Consider the following 15,186-nt stretch of genomic DNA (forward strand, 5'->3'; position numbering starts at 1 on the left):
GGCTGAGTTTGGGTGTCAACAACTTCCCCTGTTTACTACCTATGCTTATACATTTTATATTTTGATGGCACACATATATTCTTCCTCATGGCCACTCGCTCCTTGCTGCCCCCCTGCCCACTACAAGTCCTTCATCTCCTCTCTCAGGACGTAGCTTAGGTCTTTGGCTGTTACGTACAACTACCATCTACCCGCCCGACACTCCCCATCTCCCTTCTTCCTGACTTTTCATATTTTATGTGCCTTCTTTATTCTCTGTCTTCCCCCAACAAAAATAGAGACTCTAGGAGAGCAGATTTTGTCCGTTCTGTTCACTGCTGCATCCTTATTGCCTGGAGTCGTGTTTGGCACTTGGTAGAGAATCAAGTATCTGTTCATTAACTGAACAAGTGAATGGGAAATGCTTTTGTAATAAACAGTTAAATACACATGTATATATATGCATGTGTGTGTATGCAGGTGCATGCTTATGTGTGTGTGTGTACACAGGTGTATGCTTATATATGTGTGTGTATGTGGGTACATGTTTATGTGTGTGTGTATATACAGGTATATGCTTATTTATGTGTGTGTATGCGGGTACATGTTTATGTGTGTGTATACAGGTATATGTTTATGTATGTGTGTGTATGCAGGTGTATGCTTATGCATGTGTGTGTATGCAGGTGTATGTTTATGTGTGTGTATGCAGGTGTATGTTCATGTGTGTGTATACAGGTGCATGTTTATGTGTGTGTGTGTATACAGGTGTATGCTTATATATGTGTGTGTATGCAGGTGTATGCTTATGTATGTGTGTGTATGCAGGTGTATGTTAATGTGTGTGTGTATACAGGTGCATGTTTATGTGTGTGTGTGCATATAGGTGTATGCTTATGTATGTGTGTGTATGCAGGTGCATGTTTATGTGTGTGTGTGTATGCAGGTGCATGTTTATGTGTGTGTGTGTATGCAGGTGCATGTTTATGTGCGTGTGTGCATATGCATACGGAGTAGTTGTTGAATTTGCAACACCGTAAGGCAGGAGTAGAGATACTTGTGCTGTAAGGCCAGAGGGCCTCCCCTGCACACAGCACTCTTCAAACCTTCCTGTGACCTCTTTACGCCATCCTCTGAGCGTTTCTCTTACCTTTCATTTGGGATTACTTTTCTTCTACTTTTTCCCCATGGTTACCTTTCTTCATTAGCACACCAGCATTTATAAAATGCAAAAAATAAATTAATCAGGAGAATGAAGCTACTTCAAAGTTTTACCTCCGGGGTGAGGGAGCTACTGCTGTCTTACATCAGGTCCAGAATCCATTGTATTTCTGGTTGTGCCAAACTAAGAAAATTTTGATTTGTATAGGTAATTATTTAAAGACAATAACTTTTAAATAATTTGATCATCTTATGGGCTTAGAAAATGGTCCAGTTCAACTGAGATGGCAAGAGCTTTACCCCCAAGTTCTCATAACTTAAGGGAATATGGCAGCACAAACTTATGAGGATTGCCTCCAGTGAATGAATTTACGATACAAAACAAATCTATGCCACCGTTGTTAATTGTGACTTTTTAATAGAAGAATGCTTATTTCTCAAATAAAATTGGAATGAACTGGTTGTAGTTTATTGAAGCCACAGCAGAGACCTGCAGAAAATGTTGTGAACCTTTGTTCTGAAGGTGTTTTGTCTTGTGACTTGTTGATTCTTTTTCCCTGTTTGCAGTTTCTCTACTTCTTACCCAGAGCTGGAATCTCAAAGGTACCCGACCCAGCGCGTTATGTGACCTGTAAAATGAAACCAAATGGGGGGGCCAAACTGGCAAGCATTTCATGCATCTGCAAGCTGGCTGGCGGTGATTCCTGACCTCCGGATGGTTTCACGGTTTGACTTGATGATGGACATTTAAGGTGAAAACCCACTGTCTTCTGTAGCCCCTCAAATACTACAAAAAGCATGGGAGCTTCTGTCTCTGCATTTGGCTCTTACCCCGTTGGCACCTCCGTGCCACCAGCATACTCTTTGGATCTTTCAAGGTCGTCATTTTTTTAATTAATCATTCTAACATAGACCCTACATAAAGTGATTCAACAGAGAATAAGACGCAAACACCATGCTTTGCTCTCTAAGATGGGCTCCACGTTCCTACCCTGCTCATCCCGGTCTCACTTCCGCCGTGAGTGAGCCTCCGAGCTCTTCTTTCTGCCACCTGGCCTTTGCTCTTGCTGTTCCTGCTCTTTGGAACGTGCTTCTCCCAGCTGTTCTCATCATTTAGGTTCTTTCCTGAAATGGCATCTCCCCTCCGCGGTCATCCACCTCATCTCCCCCTTTCAGATTCTCTCCACCACACCAACCTTTTTCTTTCTTTAAATGTCTTGCCTGCTGACTTCTTTGTTAGGGTATCATCAGCCTCCCTTCACTAAAATTTGAGTTCCGTGATGGCAGACAGTTTGTCTTGCTTACCACTATTTTCCCAGTGCCTAGAACATAGTAGGTGTTCAATAAATATTGAGTGAATGAATGAACGAATGAACGAATGAATGAATGAATGAAAACTACTGCCATGTTGACATAGTACAGAGAACACAAACGATTGGGCTTACAACTACTCATTTAGAGCATCGCATATACACGGTAAATGAGGGAAAACCTCAGGGCAGAGAAAGAGGTAATTTCAAGAACCATCAATAATTAAGAGCAGGACTTTTTTCAGACACTAAAGTAGCAACTCTAAACAAATAGTGGATCAACTTAGAGTGCCTGCACCAAGCAAGACTTAGCAGCATGTGGTGGGTCCCCAGTCACTGAGCTGAAAGTTCCTGGAAAAGCCTCAAGTGTTGGGAGAAAGATCGGTCAGACCAGGCAGGAGGCTGGTCTGCAGGCCTATCCGTGAGCGTGCGGGGAGCAGGCGAAAGGCCGAGTGGGGAGAAGGCCAAGCAGAATCCAGAATGAAGCAGAACTCCTGGGTTTTGGCCCCCCTGCTCTAAGGTACAAAGGTCAGTGTGCAGCGCTGAGGATCAGGACGGGCTAAGCCCGCAGGCCCGGGTCGGGCGGTGGGGGCAGCGCCACGTATGGAGGGGCTGGGGGGCACTCAGGGACCAAAGAGGGGAGCAGCATGTGCCACCACGGTGATGTCCAGAAGTGTGTTTGGGAGTCAGAAATGCTGCCCCCCGAGCACACACGGAGCAGTGGGCGCCAGCCCCCCACATGCTCAGGCCTTCGCATTTGCTGTTTTCTCTTCCTTGGAAAACTTTCTCCCACTCTTTATTTGGCAAACTCTCTCACTATTCAGAAGCCAACTCAAATGTCAGCTCTCGTGAGCTCGCACAGCTATGCTTCCCAAGGATGCTTAAACCCAGAAACACCCACCATGTCCGGGCCTGGCTCACCAGCCGGGCATATCATGTAGGATCTATTCTGTCCCTCGGCAGCATGGCACCTGTGCCTTAAGTAAGTCATGGGTGAGGGCAGCTGGAGGATTTTGCCCAGACCGTGTCTCTCCAAGTTCATGCTCTGTGCACACAGGATAGTGTGGTGCCACCTGGAGCACTCAGACCCCTGTTGTGCCCCTGCCTTGGTCGCTGACCTTCACGGTCAGAATGGACCACCTGGCGCGAGGGCCAGGCCAGGCCCCCCACGTGTGACAGTCTTTCATTCTGGGCTCCCGCGGACCATCAGCTGGCCTGTGGGGGCTGCCAGCGTGTGCCAAGCCTGCTGTGCCTCCTGCCTGCCTCTGGGGCTCACGGTCCGCCATCACTTTCACTCCAAAGCAATGCCTTGGACTGCTGGACACATCTGTCTGCTCTGTGGCTTGTCAGCCAGCCAGGCATTCAGTCAGCACTCGCTGTGGGAACAGAACAGTTCACAGGGCTGGGTTTTGTGCAGCTGGGTGGGAGGGCAGGCTGTGGGGAGCCTGACCCCATGGGGCACCAGCTCTGCCAACCCACATCGGGGTCATCAGCAACGGGCCCAACCAACGGTCAGCAGAGACGCCCTCTGTCCGAGGGGCCTTTCAGAGGTGGGGCAGAGGACGTGAGCCAGGTGACATGCTACATAAATTCCCAAAATTCAAGCTTCCTCCTTCCCCCTGAGTTACGCTCCATGAAATATGTGAATATATGGTGGTTCCATAAAAGCGTGCTTGCCTAATACATACGCAATAGATGCATTAGCAATATTTTAGGCACGTTAGGATTACAGCTAGTGGGAAGTCCTCCCATTTTACAGTCTGAGAGGGTCTGGGTCTAAGTCCCAGCTCCGGGACACCAATCCTTCCATGTGGCCTCAGAAAAATCATTTCATTTCTGTGCCCAAACTGTATCAGCTGCAAAATGAGTCTGTGGATAGGACTGTCAGGAAGATCAAACCAAGGCGTGTCTGTAAAGTGACCGGCACCCAACTGGCCCCTTGCAGACACGGGGGATACTGCTCCTGAAAGACATCCGATTGTACGTCCAAGGACGACTGTCCCCAAACAGGGTAACTTTAATTTCCCCAGACCAAAGAAGGTCATAAAGTAGAAACACATAAATAAATCAGTAGAAACCTTCCATAAAGGAGGAAAAAAAGAGGAATCTGACCTTGAGGGGTGCTCTTCCCACCCAGACGAGAAGTAGAGAGAGACAAGAGCAGAAGAGAGAACAGGTCAGGGGAGAGCCCAAGGAGGGTCCCCACTTCTCCTCGACCACCACCCCTCAAGTGAACCCTGAGGGGGTGCAGGGGGAGGAGATAGTTAGAAACTCCCTACAGGTCTGAGAAACTGCTGGAGTCCTGAGATCAGGTCCCTCTTTCCCTGGGCACAGCCTCAACAGCCGGAAAGCTTTCTGAGAGTCAGTTCCTCCAGCAGGTGTGGGAACGGGCGGAGAAGCACAGGCAGGGGGAGGGCCCAGGGGCAGCCCCCTGGGGGGTCAGGGCAGAGGTCGGGGGTCATAGTGGAGGCAGGGGCAGGTCGTGACTAAAGCTTCCCAGCTCCAGGGACCTCTCGGCAGAGGCAGGGGCCCAGGGCCCAGGCGCCCACAGGAACCCCGGCAGACACCCACGCAGGTGCCCAGCAGCAGGACCGAGGAGGCACAGCCCGGATGAGGCCGGCGAACCACAGGGGGGCCTGAGGACTCCGTCCCCCACACCGTGACGTCACACGCTCTTCCCCTTAGGCCCTGGCACTATCAGATGAAGGGGCAGAGGGGCAAGGAGAAATCCCAAGGCACCACTATTCTCTCAGAATAAACTATGTTAGGATGAAAGAGGCTGCTTGAAATCAGAGACCCCGAATCATCAAATCGGAAAATGAAAGCACGCTCCCCTCCTCACGCACCCCTCCACCGCCAGGGGGAAATGGGGCCTTGAAAGGAAGGAACGACACGTTACAGTTCTTTGCAGATCACATGCTGATGGGCAGACCTCCACATCACTACTCGCTCCGTTGTGAGTATGGTTCCCATTATTCTGTGTTGTACTTGGCCACCTTAGCCTGTAAATAACCAGTTTCTAGTGGTTCAAACTAATAGACATGAATTGCTACTTTTGTGCAGTCCACGAGGTATGGAACATTCCCTGGCCTCTGCCTGTCCGAAACCCTGTCTGAAAGTGTGGGAGGCCAGAGGCCTATGCTTGGTGCATTCTCTGCCCGGAACCCTCTCCCATCTGTGCCCATTTCCCCTTCTCACCATTTCCCCACCTGGATCACCCAATTCCGGGATGGGGGAAATCAAGCTGTGTGCATAACAGCCTGGAGTTTCTAATAGAGAAAGGGCTTCCTCATGCACAAGGGCCTTTCCTGATAATTGCAGCGCTTCTCCCTGTAGGGAGTGGCTCAGGCTGGCTGCTGTTTGACCATACGAGGTGAGTCACTGGCAATCCCAGCCTCGGAGGCCGGCATCGCAGGGTCTCCCATCCGGTGCTCTGCAGCTGAAGCACAGCAGACAATATCCTCTAGAGCCCTATATACGGGACGTGGTGCGCGCATCCCGAACCCCGAACGGATGAGTCTCTGCTCTCTCAGGGCCCCCACCTCTCTGCTGGGAGCAAGATGAGCCCTGACTCCCTGGCCTGCCGACTCACGGCGTCTCTGGGTTAGAAGAGGGCTCAGAAGTTGTGCAGCCACATCTGCTCAGCCTCTAGGAGAGCCGCCCAGGATCCCCACTCAAGCAGGGACACCGCCTCATGTCACATCCCCCCAGCAACAAGGAGCCGCACCTTGTCCTTCCCATGATTTGAGAGCGTCCCCGCGGTGTCACCCCGGGGGACCGTGTGTGTGTTGATTTCCGGCATGGGCTTTATGCTGGCGAGGTCAAGGGCTCCCTCTCTGCACCGCAAGTGTGCCTCTTCCGCACGGGTGAGGGAGGATCCGTGTGTGCCCGATGTCAGAGGGGGTGCTGAGGACGGGCCAAGAGCCCCTGATGGAGTACAGCCAGGTCCTAGCAGGTGGCACCCACTCAGGACTGTCCCTTACTGTATCGTCACTATGACTGGTGCAGTTCTGCCTTCCAGGGAGATAAGGAACAAACCCATACTCTCCTCCACTTACCTATTTGAAGGCAGCTGTCATGGGCCTCTGAGTCTAGCATCCCGGGTCCTTTAGTTGTATCCAGAAACCTCAGAGTTGCTTTACCGCCCGCCCATCCCGAGGTCCCTTCCCAGGAGTTGCCTCCCACCCCACACTGCCCCCCTCAGTCGTAGGCAGGACAGTCCCAAGGTCCAGTGCTCCTGTGAGTGGGGCTGCTCCCACCCCTCCCAAGCCCAAGCCCACTCCATTCTTCCTTGAGCGACTCTCAGCCCGTCTACCCCAGGCCCTCCTTTCCTGTTAGCTACAGAGAAGCCCCTCCCTTGCCAGTGGGGGTGGCCATCAGCAGGCTCCCACTGGGAGGTGGTGGGCGGTGGCAGATGTTCAGGGACAGACTGTAGAGAGTGGCCAGTGGAAACCCACCCGTAAATGCCTGTGAACGGGGGAGTGAGCTCGTCACGACAGAGTCCCCTCCCCAGGTCCCTCCTGAGTGTTTCGAGACCGCATGCAGAGCTAGCTTGCATCTAGTTTCCTCCTGAATGAAGCCAGACTGCTGCCTGAGCTGACCCTCTCTCTCTCACGGGGGCACATGTGCTGAGCTCTGGTCCGGGAGGCAGGCCACGTCTGCGAGCAGCGTCTGGGAAAGCCGGGTATGCTTGCAAAGAGGCCATGGCTGCCTCGGACCTGGGCCGCCAGAGCCGTGCTGGCCGTGTGGCCGCCGATGACCGTGGGCTTCTTCATGCTGAAATCTGGAGCTCTGCCTGTTCTGACCAGCTCGGCAGGAGTGCGGGAAGCCGTCCAGTCGGCACGTACCCCCTGGCACCCCCTGGCTCCCATGGCACTGTGAAGGAGCAGACCTTCCTCTCTTGTCCATGTGTTCCAGTGTAAGCAAAACAGCAGTACTGGTCCCACCATATGATAAGACACAGTTAACGGGGGCCTGTGCACAGCACTTTGAAATGCCAGCCGCATCTGAGCCTAAACACCCCTGGCGCGGGGACCCAATCAAGAGAATCCACCTGAGGCTTTTTGTGTAAGTCTACTGTCCTTCTCTGTCTCAGCTCTCAGGACCAGTGCAATGTAGGGTTTTACCAAGGCCGTGGGGTGAAGGGAAACCTGGTACCGATGAGGAATCCCTGTCCAGCGGTCCAGAGAGGAGGCCAGTCCTCACACATAAACCCTGGGGAGGGGTCTCACGAAGTCATCCTTTGCTGACTAACCTTAGAGAGATAGCTTGGGGGCAGGGGAGGCACCCGGAGGGTCTTACGAGATGCGGCCCCTGCCCACCCCTCTGCCTTTTTCTCGTCTCCCCTCTTCATGCTCAGCGCACCCCACTACGCTGCTCTCTGTCCTGCGCCTCCAACTCCCTGGCCACTCCCGCCACGGGACCTCTGCACCGGGCAGTCGCCCTGCAGAAATGCTCCGTCCTCTCCTCCCTCAACTGCCACCTCCTCAGAAAGGCTTTCCTGACCACCTTGCACAAAGGGACTCTCGCTGCCCAGTCTCTCCTGTCCTACTATCTCACTTCATTCCTTCACAGCACTTCCTCAACCTGGAATTAGCTTCTTCATTTGCTCAATTACTGTCTGCCCTCCCCGATTGGAACTTTAGCCCCTGGAAGTGCAAACTTTCTCTGTTTTGCACCCCAATGCCTTGCCCATGGAAGGCACTCGATGGACAGCAACTGGGTGAATGATGTTACCACAGGCTTTCAGGATTCCTAATGGGGAGGAAAAACCAGCCACAAATTCCAAGTAGCGAGAAAAGAGGAGATAAAGCAGAAAATAGAAGAACTGTTTAACTGCCACATCAGTTCGGATTAAAACAACCAGAAAAGCAAAAATCTGAATGCTTAATTATGAAACACGAGCAAAGGTGGTTTCCGAATAGAACAGGATTCTGTCCTGAGGAAGCAGATGGATCGCGAAACACCAGGAGCGGCTGCTTCACGCCCCCTCGAGACCTGGGCCCGGCTCTCGGCTGGGGGGACAGCGTGATTGCTCAGCCTTTCCCCAAGAACCCTTCAACCAGGAACACTTCAGACGAAAGCACAGGAGAGTCAGAACCCTTGCCATGTGCAGCATCTGGGCAGAAACGAGAACATCTGTTCTCAGCGTGAGCCCTGTCGGCTCCGTCATTTGGCTTTCAAAGAAAAAAGTGCACAATTATGACACACGGGCATCACTGGCGGCAGGGCAGCAGCTGGAGCTCTGTGCCAGCCGCGTGCTGGGCACCCGCACAACCCCTGGGGGGCCTGCCCAGCGCGGAGGCACCCCGGCCACGCTGGCAGCCATGGCTCAGCTACCTGGAGTCAGCAACTCCTTCCAGGGGCGGAGGCCACCGGGGGGCCCGGGAGGCAGGGACATGAGGCGGACAGCAGAGCAGGACATGGGAAGCAGGAGAAGAGAGGACGGGACGCGGGGTGGAGCAGCCGCGAAGGCCTGAGCCCCGTCCAGGTGTGAAGGAGGCGGCACAGAGACACAGGAAGGTCCCCCTGGCTGGCAAGGGACAGAGCGGGAGTGTCCCAGGCCTACATGTCCTAAACCAAGACCTCCTGGGTCTGAACCACACTCCCCCGAGGGGGGACAAGTCGTCCAACCACTGTGAAAACCACGGCGCCTACCGCAGGGTCAGCGCGAGGCTAGCGGCTGATGCAGTAAAGGGCTCGGACCAGCCCCTGGCGGAGGGAGCAGCAGAAGGCGCCCTGCTGTCCTGCGGTGCCCCTGCGTCTGCCCCACCACCGCCACCGCCAGGATGTGTCTGTGCCCTGGCACGGCAAGCTAAGCAGGCTCATTCCCAAATAAGGAGGCCCGTGTGCGGAGAAGGCCCGGCCTCAGTACTCTTCCCCAGAACCCCCGCTCCTTCCACAGTCACGCAGGGCTCCCCGCCTCCCCGAGAACAGCGGGGTGCTGCTGACTGCTGCCCTGGGGAGAACAGCCAGAAGCAGGGCAGATAAAGCCGCGTCTTCATCTGTCTGTGAAAGGCCGGGGCAGACTCCTTTCCCGGGCCCCAGGACCACGGACGGCGCTCCCTGTACCCAAGGAAACAGATCTGCACAGACATGGGTTCGAATCCTGCCTCCACCCTCAAGGGCAGTGGGCGTGGAGTGACAGATGGTCTCATGGCTGAGCCTCGGTGCTCTCTGCTGCCAGCCCGAGGACTGGGAGAGGGGGACACGGGACCCCAGAGAGGCTGCCCCAATGCCTGTGCTCGGCGTACAGTAACTCTGCACCCCGTTCCAGGGCAACGTGCTCCCTGCAGGAGCTGAGAAGCACTGAGGTGGCGGGGAAAGCGGACAGAGAGCTGAAGTGTAGAGGCGAGGGGTAAGCCCTGGGCAGGTGGCAGCCCTGGAGGTGGGGTGCAGACAGAGGCTGCGGGCACTGGCAGCGCCCGGCTGGCCCCTGAGAAGCCGTGAACAGCTGGGCGGCCTCGGGCCAAGACCCGCGCCCACCTCACAGCCTGAGAGCCTCTCAGAACCACAGTGTCCATGTTCCTGGTACCAGATGGAGCTTCAGTAGAAAGTTAAGTGATGTGCAAAATAATCTGTCTGAGAGGCCAGGGATTTATGGGATATTTTTTAAAGGATTTCATACCAAGTTGTTAGAATTTTATAAAAGGCATGTAAAGGGGGTGTGTTTCCAATATCTGAACGCACAGGGCGCACAGAAGGGCTCCCAGTCCACAGGCTCTAGGGCTCCGAGGCTGCCTGTGTTCATGTAAGACAGCCTCCTGATGTTTTAGTGGAATGGGTGCTGGCATATGAAAGGCTGTGCCATCTTGCGCAAGTTGCCTACCCTCTCTGAGCCTCCATTTTTTCATCTGTGAAAGAAGAGTTAATGGTCTAACCTACCTCACAGCTGGTTGTAAAAATTAAATGACAATGACTGTGAGGAGGTCAGCATGGTGCCTTGTACCTGGAATTCAGTCTGTGGGAGCCAATATTATCATTGCTCTTGGCATCATCGTTTGGCAACTGCAGTAGACAGACAGCAGCAATGCAGGTGAAGAGCCACACAGACCCAATTTCTGGAAGTTATCCCAGGAAAGGGGTCGAGAACATCAGCCCCTTCCTCTGCCTCTCATCCTAGGGGCAGCAGTCAGTTCCCTCAGCTCCTCGTTACATAAACCCCCCTCCCCTCCACTGCCCCCCCCACCCCCGTTTGGTTCCCTTCATCTCTCACAGGCTTTACCCAACCAGCCACCCCAGCCCCTGCTGCTAATTCATTCAATCCATTCCACAGGCAGAAATTGCATGGCCCATCTTTGAAGCGTTAGCTTGTGTTAAAATTTGATTTGTGCATCTTTGCCCTACTACATAGTATGACCACATTTGCTCTCATTTTTAAAAAATCATTTAAATTACTTACCATTTGGTTGAATTGACACTCCCGAAACTTCCAGAGCTTCTCCTGAGACCTCTGTGACTTGTGCTCGGTAGGCGGGCTCCACAGAAGGTTGTGGGCTTGAACCGCAGAGCTCAAGAAAATGCCTGTGAAAAGACTAGGAAATAATAGGCAAACGTCAATAACCGGCAAATTAGGTGGCTGCATTTTTTCCCCAATTTCCCAAGTGTAAGAACACATATTCTCTCTGATTCTTATCATTAAAAACATATTGTTGAGACAGAGATGCGTGGAAGTATTGCCCAGACGCCGCCTGGCACAGCATCCTCGGGGGGTTCCCTGCGAGCGCTGCCTCAGATCAGCACCTCCCCACTGGGAAGAATCCAGGCCCCCGGTCTGACGGGTGGCATGCACCTGGGTGTGACCTCTGAGGTCAGGAGAAAATGCAGCCAGGCCCATCCCGGTGCGGCGAAAGGCACACTCCACACCTGCCGCCAGAGACGAAGGACACAGAGGCGGGTCACAGTGCGGGTGCAGGCCTCCCCGCGAGGATGCTTGGGACGCGCACTCTCCCCATCTCACAAAAGCAAGGCCGATCTACTGGCCACTCAAAACGGGCAGCCAGCTCTTTGCCAGTTCTTGCACAGTTGCAAACCACAAAGCCATATTCCCGGGCCTTGCTGCCAAGAAGCGGGTTTCTCCCGTCCCCTTGTTACCCATGGGGAGGACGGAGCGCATCACCGCGGTGACAGCCAGCGTTGCAGGCGGCGATTTATTTGCTCCGGCAACCGTGGCTTCGACTTAGGGACATCTGCACATGAACACTCTCATCAAGTATATGTTTTATTCAGCTGCCGGCCCGCAGGGTGCTTCCGGCTGGGCTGCACCCTGCCTGAAGTGGAGCGACTCACCCTGTGCCCGCCACCGCCATGGGGCCCCAGCGCCAGCTCTCCACGGGCATGCTTGGCACACTGCACTGCATCTGGCTTTGCAGCTCAGCGCCAGGTAACGGCATCCCCCAAACCTCTGGGTCACCCGTTCCCTGCTCAGGGCCCCACGGCCTAAAGGAGGAGGCTGTTCTTTTTCTGGAAAGCACCGTTTTCCTATATTTTTTCAGTATTGTATCCTGTTTGCAGTCTGAGATGAGGGAAGGAGGCTAGCAGAGGGCGAGAACTCCTCGAGGCCATCACCCCAGGGAGCCTGCGGGGGTCGGGCCCCAAGCTGAGACTGGGCAGGAACGCAGCCTCACCCACAAACCTGACAGCAGCGGGAAGCCAGCACTGCATGGTTCTCACAGGGAAGCCCAAGCCCCAGCGGTTCCGAGTCATGACTGACAGTCAGGAGCGCAAGAACCTTCCGGGGTCCTGCTTGACCCTTTCCAGGACCCGGGGCCATAAGGCTCTTCTTCCGGTCCCAACAACAAACAAGAAATAAAAAGCAAGCAATGCAAACAATTTCAGGGGACAGGCACTGAGTTACATGAAAAGATATAGACTTACACCCCAGGTCTTGCACCAACTAGCCAAGGGGTCCTGAGCAAGCTACTTGGCCTCTAGGGGCTTGAGTTTTCTCATCGGAAGAAAATTGGGGGTAGTTGTAGAAATCTCGTTTAATTTATGGTAAGGATTACATGAGATAATGCATGGAAACTCACAGCGTAACATCTCATATCCAGTAAGTGCTTAATAAATATTGTGTCCCTAGTGTTTGCATCACTGTTTCAAAATTATCAGTCAAGAAATGCACAAGGTTGGGACATATTTCAGACCGTTTTTGCTGCCTGCCGACTTCCGGCTTTTGTAAGTACTTGCACGGAAAGGGCCCTCATCCCTTCCCCATGGTCCCCCAGCACCCTGTGCTCGCCCCCGATTCCTGCAGCTCCCATCCTAATCCCACGGCCACACGTGTCTTTGCCCTTTGCTCTTGCCTAGACGGTTCCTCGAGCGCACGGACCATGCTCTCTGTGGTTCAGGGGCCTCTTTAGGGCATGGGATGCTGCTTCCCGCATACAAGGTCCTCAACGCTGCGCTAGCAGAATGGAATTCTTGCCTTAACTCTGGCTACTTGAAAAGCCAACTATCGATTTCATGGGCTGAGATCTTTGAAGATTTTCAAAGCATCAGAACCACTTCCCTGTCAGAGAAGTTCAAAGAAAGAATTTATCGACCGGCTTATTCTGTTCTCAAAGGTCCTTTACACTTCAGTCGGGAGAGGCCTGGGGAGAGGCTGTTCACTAGGGGCTCCTGCCTCTTCACAGACTGTCTGATAACCAAGGCGAGGAGCTTGGGCCTGGGCTGCCCTTCAGAACATATGAACCCCACAAGCCTAAAGCAAGCCCCTCCTCTGGGCTCACTGTGTCCTCAGTCCTTGCTCTCTGCCGGCAGAGGCTGCGTGGCATCAGAGTGGTGAAGCTGGCCTGCTCCGCGGGCCCTGCGTGGGGGACCTTGGTGCCACAGCCTGGCGCCTCGGTCTCCTTTCTGCCCTGAGAGGCCTGGGATACTGGTACATGCAGAAGCCAAATCTCAGGAAGCTTCAGCCAAGATCCCTACGGACACCCCACTCCCTCTGCTCCCTGCCCCCTCCCAGATTCTCTTCTTTCCTTCTGTCACCAGTTATGATTTACTGTCGGGAATTTCGTGGTACTTTGGTGCTACCTGAATGTTAATTAATGTTGTTAATGTCAGTTAATGATGGTTCAAAGTCCTAACAGCTGCACACACACAAGAAACAATGAACGAGTCAGAGTTAAAAGTCTGAGTGCAATGCATTCGCCGGGAAAGCCACGTTCCCTATGGGCTCTTTGGAAGAAGCCGTTTACTGCACCCACCTAAAATGTCTTAGCCTGTTCTGGGCTCTCAGATGGGACCTGCATGATAAGGCTGCTTGCCAACCCAGCCAGAGACGGAGGGAGACGGCGGAGCTGTGGGTCCGAACCCAAAAAGAGGAATGGAAAACTCCAAAGTTCCCACTTCTAGGCTCTGATGGCATCTGTGACAGTGGCTCCTTGTAGACAGAGAAGCTGTCAATCATCTGTTGCTAAATAAGGAGGATGCAGCTCCCCTCCCCTCCCCTCCCCGCCATATAAAACGAACTCTACAAGTGTCCCGGAGTGTCACATAAAAAAGCATCAAGTAACACTTCAAAAATGAGCACTTGCACATCTTACAAACAAACTAGAAACTAACTTCATGGCTGCTCAGAAATGAGGGCGTTTGGGCAAAAGCCAAGAGCCGGGGTGTGAGCAGGTGTGGGTCAGTCCCTGGTGCAGAGATAAACAACTTGCCCCAGGGCCTGTGCCCTGGGAGGGACGCAAGTCCCCAGAAAGGGCAGTGCGGGTCCAGCCGAGCGGCCCAGGAAGTTTGCTGTCAGTCATCCGCCCCATGTGTCGCTTCAGGAAAACCGACTCTGCAAACTGCAGATTTTTTGACACTTACCTCAGGAAAAATGAGTTGTCCAACAGTGATTTCATGCCCAGTAAACCTGTCATCTTTACTCGTAGCCTTTTCTTTCCTTTTCTTACAGAGAAAAAGGATTCATTTTGCAAGAGAAAATAAACTCCCAACGCTGAAAAGCTGGAGTCTTCAAGTTTGCTTAAGCGCCAGACCATCGAAGGGGCCCCTCCAGTTGACGGCGCTTCCTTCCCACGTCCTCCTGGGCCGCCACCCACCTGACTCGTGAGCACGTTCCGGGCCCCGTGTTCGAGATCCCTGGCCAGCACAGTGCAACGCTGGGCCAGGGCACGTAAGGTGAGGAGACCATTCAAGTTCATCTTCAGACGCTTTTTTTTTACTTTTCCTCTGCTGAAGTTTAGGTAGAAGCCAAAAGAGCTGTTTTCACTATTGTCTCAAACTTAACTGCTGACAGCTAAGAAGTATGAATGCTTGGCAGGATTTCAGACTCCAACAATAAGCAAGCTGTACGAGGGGACGGTGTGGGGCTGTTCTTCTGTAGCTTTCCGCATTCCACCCTGTGACGTCCCAGAAAGCTAAGGGCACTTGCGCTGCCTACTCCAGGGACTTCAGGGGCCACCCCGGGGGCCTGCACAGCGGCCTGCAAGGGCACCCCCGGGGAACAGAGGCCCCTGATGTACAGGGTGCACAGTGGGCCAGGGAGCACACCCCAGAACAGGGGTCCCTCCTCTGGGATGTGTCCAGTGCTGACGCACCTGCTATAAGAAGTGTGATTGGAACATGGTATTAAGACTGTCAAGAGAGCCGAGGTTGAGCAGGAACGTTTGGGTGAGTGGACAGGCACCACACAGATCTGAGAAGGTCGCGCCTCCCTTATCTCACCCGCCACTTCTCTCCCAGTGTCTCGGATTGGCCTGGTTTGTTCCCACCTGCATTCCCTCCCTCCCTC

General features: G+C 53.5%; 1 long non-coding RNA gene across 2 annotated transcripts in view; it reads right to left on the reverse strand.

The window, feature by feature from the left end:
- LOC108409637 (uncharacterized) overlaps window positions 1–15,186 on the reverse strand; it is a 274,470-nt gene that overhangs the window by 129,418 nt on the left and 129,866 nt on the right. For both annotated transcript variants that reach the window (XR_012128283.1, XR_012128287.1), the window contains exon 3: window positions 10,852–10,984. This is a non-coding gene — a long non-coding RNA (uncharacterized lncRNA). The remainder of the gene's footprint in view (window positions 1–10,851; window positions 10,985–15,186) is intronic.

This window comes from Manis javanica, chromosome 1 (assembly GCF_040802235.1).
Source record: "Manis javanica isolate MJ-LG chromosome 1, MJ_LKY, whole genome shotgun sequence".
Lineage (NCBI taxonomy): Eukaryota > Metazoa > Chordata > Mammalia > Pholidota > Manidae > Manis > Manis javanica.